Raw genomic sequence first — 5,207 nt, 5'->3', positions numbered from 1 at the left:
ATTTTTTAAAAAGATTTTATTTATTTATTTATTTGAGATAGAGCATGCGAGAGAGAGAGAGTACGCATGAGCTAGGGGGAGGGGAAGAGGGAGAGGGAGAAGCAGCGTCTCCATGGAGCAGGGAGCCCGACATGGGGCCTTGATCCCAGGACCCTGGGATCATGACCAGGAGACGCTTAACCGACTGAGCCACCCCGGTGCCCCCTATTCCACAATTTGATGCTATCAGTTTCACTATTCAGATACCTTAAGTGGAATTATGCAGTATTTGTCTTTTTGTGGCTTATTTGTGATCCTTTGTCTATACTTCTTTTTTCCTCTGTTCATTTTTTTTTTTTTTGAGATAATTGAATCTTGTCTGTTTTCTTTTTTCTTATTTCATAGTTATTTATATCTACTATTTGTAATTTGTACATAGGATGTCTAGTAATAGAATCAGAATTTTGCCACATATTTAACTTAGCAAAATTGATTAATTAATTAATTATTTTATTATTTATTTTTGCAAAATTGAAATTTAAATGTCTCTCCTCAGTAATAAAAATGTTAGAACATTTTAAGTATGATCATCTTCATCCAAATACCTTAATTTGTGTGGTCTGCGTTTGAGTTTTTTTATCCTCATAGAATATTGAATGTTCTTATTAGTATTGTTATTATTTTGTTACAGATACTAGACTTTATTCAGAGGATTTACAAAAAATTTCTAAAGAATTTGTATATAGCTTTGTAAAAAATATTTATTTGAGAGAGAGAGAGAGAGCATAAGAGGCAAGAGCAAAGGGAAAGGGGCAGTGAATATCAAGCAGCCTCTGTGCTGTGTGGGGAGCCCCATGTGGGGCTCGATCTCACGTCCCTTAGATCACAACCTGAGCTAAAACCAAGAATTGGTCGCTTAACCAACTGTGCCACCCTGCCCCCCTATAACTCTTTATTTAATATTATTTACATTTTTCCTTCTTACTGAGATTTTTCCTCTAGATATTCCCTTATTAAATTTTCTAGCAGTAAACTCTGTTATCACTATGTATTGCTATTTAAATCTTATAATATTATTTTGGGTGTTTTGATAGAAACAAAATGAATACTCAAATGGAATAATGCAGAACAGACTATGTACCAAGGTGTGATCAGATAATGAAAATCAGCTAGGTATAATGAAGCTTTCCAGGGCTGGAAACATCAGGGAGAAGTTTCTACCTTAAGGCCTGAAGAGTTGATGAGGCAGGAAACTAGAACCAGGAAGAGTTATAGCTGTAGGAAAAGACCAATGCAAATGATTTGAGGACTTTGAAAGAAGGAGCTCCATCACCTATGAACCCATAGAGAGAAATCCTAAGGGCTTCCATGCCTCCATCCTCTGACCCCCTGTTGAAGACCCCCAAGGGCTGAAACAAAGTAAAGGTAGAGCCCAAGAGAGCTGGTTGATGCTCACCAAAACCTTCCAGGAACCCAGAGCATGAAGTGTGACTAAACCCAGAGATTAAAAGGAAAATATTAGGGTACATATTCTAGATTAATACTTATTTTCTCTCAACAGTTTGATGACAGTATTCCCCTGTTTGGGTCATCTGTCCTTGCTACAGTTTTAAGTTTTACTCCTTTCACATAATCTCTCTCTTTGTGGCTGTGTTAAATATTTGTTTTTGTCTTTGGTGATTTATAATTTCATACGGTGTGTTCAGGCTTGAGTTCCATTTTGTTAATCCTGTTTCAGATATAATATAAAACCCAAACATTATATATATATTTTTTTAATTTTATTTATTTGACAGAGAAAAAGATAGCAAGAGCAGGAACACAAGCAAGGGGAGTGGGAGAGGGAGAAGCAGGCTTCCCGCGGAGCAGGGAGCCCGATGCGGGGCTCGATCCCACTGGGATCATGACCTGAGCCGAAGGCAAACGCTTAATGACTGAGCCACCCAGGCGGCCCCCAAACATTATCTTTTAAAATATTGTTCTATTTCCATTCCTTCTATTCTCTACATCTGAGATGCTGATGATATACTTAAATCTCAGTTTATCCTTCATATATCTTAATATTTTTTTCACCTTCTGTATCTCTAGGCCTTTGACACTCAGTTATCTTTGAATACATTTAATTTGTTTTGCGCTTTTCTGTTTTAGTTCATTTTAATATGCTGTTTAACTAATATATTGAATTACATACTTTACATATAGAAAATCCATTTTAAGAGAGCTAATTCCTGATAATCTTTTTGAAGGAATATTTTTTATTGCTTCTTTTATTTCTTCAAAATTTTCATGTGTATGTCCTTTATAGTCTTTATATCATAACTTTAATTCACTCAGGCTTTGGTATTTTAAATATATTATTTCCATCTCTAGCCATATTTCACTTATAGGGGATTGCCTTATCTTATGCCTGGTGAACTTTGTAAATCCACACTTTGATTTGAATATTTGCAACTCTTACACATCTATACTAGGGAAACATCCCTTCAATAAAGATTTGCTTTTGCCTCCAGATGAAGTCAGTAGGACACTAGTTAGAAGACAGTGTCTCCACTTCTCAACATCTCAGAAGAGAAGTATGTGTTTCATTCCTCCAACTCATAGCTGATCAAAGATTCAGGTTCCCAGTTGCAGGGTGAAATGGGTATCCATCCTTTGGGCACAGCTTATGGACCTCTATACCATATCCCTACTGTTCTAGCCTCAATTCAAATTAATTTTCGGATGGAGAGGTAGACTTAGCAGACTTTTCTTACCTCTTCGGATACCTTTTTTTTTAAAGCTATTTATCTCAAGTTCTGTGCCTTTCCCTTTCTTCCGTAATGTGTGGGTAACTCAGAACAAATATTTAGCGCTGGAGTGTAATGCAAATGAAACAGTTTTCTGTAGTCAATGTTGACTTTCTTTTTCTTAAATATATACTTCAGTTAGTGTGTTTTGCAACTGTTTTATAGCTTATAAGTACAAAAAAAGGTTTTTGCAATCAATCCAGGGTCTGGATTGATTGATTGATGCTACTCTAAAGTTTTGAGTCCTAGGTATTTGACTTAATTTACTCTAGTGAATTTATATTAGATGTTGATTTCCACCCCCCAAATTCATAAATAAAAAATTAAAAACTTTGAGATGTCTTCAGCTTTAAACAAATGCAGTCAGTGAATTCAGTTTTATTATGTATATGTAAATAAAATGGTTTTTATTACATATATATTTATAATGACAGTCTGCTAAAACATGACTTTTAGCAAAACAACTATTTGAAGGCATCTTACACAATTCTAGTTATACAAAACAGATTTCTTTTTATAAACACAACATACAAACTTTATTTAACAAAAGTAACAGGCAAAGCCAAACAGGCACTTACATTAAGAGAAAAACTGACTACTAAAATTTTATCTTAAGCATCTTATAGTAACCTACTTGCAGTCGCGTTCAGCTGTGCTCTGTTGTTGTGAAAAATAAAGCTTTTGCACAGGTATGGATGAATTATTTGTATATTTTTCAAGTATTCACTGAATACTACCTTATATGCACAAATACATTGTTTTTCTGAAAAAATATTTAATTGATGATCCCCAGATTTTATACTTCATTTTTGTTGATCTTTTGGAAAAGGTGGTCTAAAGAGAAGAATATATAGTTCTGGCTCATGAGTCATGTAACGAACACAGCCTAGACTCTGTTGGACACCAAGTCTCCTCCAATCCTCTTCAGACATCAGATGGGTTGTTGGTACTTGTTTGGAAAGTTCTCTGGGTTACATGCCGGTACTTGTAGTACTTGTGGAAGTACTTGTCCGGATAATAGATCTGCGTGTGCACCATCCTGTGGGCAGGCAGAGCAAGGAAGACATGAAGAGTGGACATGGCAGACCACAGGTTCAGGTCAGGCCAAGGCAAAGACTTGATTGCTTATATAAAACAGATTTGACATCTTGTCAGTTATATTATTTTGTTTTAAAAATGTATATTCTGTTTACTTGGAGGTTTGCCTTTGTTACACTTGAGAGTATATGAGTAAGTGGGTTAATGGGGTAGTCATTTTGTGATCAATTATAGATCTCATAGTTTAAAACTCTTGTGATTTAAAAAAATAACTGGGATGCCTGGGCGGCTTAGTCCTTAAGTGTCTGACTCTTGATTTTGGCTCGGGTCATGATCTCAGGGTTGGGAGATTGAGCCCCACCTCAGGCTCTGTGCTCAGCACAGAGTCTGCTTGAGATTCTGTCTCCCCGTCTCTTTGCCACCCCGCCCCCCACTCTTGCATAAATAAATAAATAAAACCCTTAAAGAAAAAGAAAGAAAAGGTAACTATTAGAGCATCAGGGTGCCTAAATAATGGATTTTTTAGAAATTTCCAGTATACATAAAATAGGAAGTGAATATGTAAATATAATCAGAAGTTAAATACATGTCTTTAAAAGGAAAATTATTGTCCTAATAACACCAGATTGCTTGGCCTAAAAATTAAGTAATTTGCTTTAATGTCCAACAGTCATGACATTTTTCAATATATATAAAAACATCCTTTCAGGCAATTGTTTGTCCATTGTTTATATATTGCAGCATAAACTATTGTGTCTGCATGATATCTTTTATACACTCCTAATGTGTTCCAGCATTTATCCTTAAATCTATAAAATAATTAAAGAGAAATTTTTAAGTTAAAACAATTCTGTGTATTTCTATTTTTGTTCCAACTCCATAGAAATTATGAGAGACAATGGGCATCAGTAACCTTCCCTGGTGACCTGTGGGCCATCCTGGGCCTTTCTGCATAGAAGGTAGTGATTTACTATGTTCTCAGAATCCTGCCAGGTAAGAGGGAGTGGAGAATTATAAAAACGAGCACAGTGGTTCTGTTTTTTATTTATTTATTTGAGAGAGAGGGAATGAGAGACAGAGAGAATGAGAAGGAGGAGGGTCAGAGGGAGAAGCAGACTCCCTGCTGATCAGGGAGCTCAATGAGGGACTCGATCCTGGGACTCTAGGATCATGACCTGAGCCTAAGGCAGTCGCTTAACCAACTGAGCCACCCAGATGCCCCAGAGGAAAATAATCTTTAAGCATACTCCCCACTAACCCAGAATCCAGATGTGGGCTAGATGCACCACCCAGGCACCCCAAGATTCTGGGCCATTATTATTAGTCTTGCCTTGGTTGTTGGGTTGTCGTACCTTTTTTCAATGACTTTAATCACAGACTAAGAGAGTACTAAGAGGTCCTCTG

General features: G+C 36.3%; 1 pseudogene; it reads right to left on the bottom strand.

Annotated features, from left to right (window-relative positions):
- Nucleotides 1-3,568: 3,568 nt before the first annotated feature.
- Nucleotides 3,569-3,803, bottom strand: LOC116639108 (annotated as a pseudogene).
- Nucleotides 3,804-5,207: the final 1,404 nt, after the last annotated feature.

Source organism: Phoca vitulina, unplaced genomic scaffold (assembly GCF_004348235.1).
Source record: "Phoca vitulina isolate PV1807 unplaced genomic scaffold, GSC_HSeal_1.0 scaffold17, whole genome shotgun sequence".
Classification (NCBI taxonomy): domain Eukaryota; kingdom Metazoa; phylum Chordata; class Mammalia; order Carnivora; family Phocidae; genus Phoca; species Phoca vitulina.
This window is presented reverse-complemented; position numbering and strand designations above follow the sequence as displayed.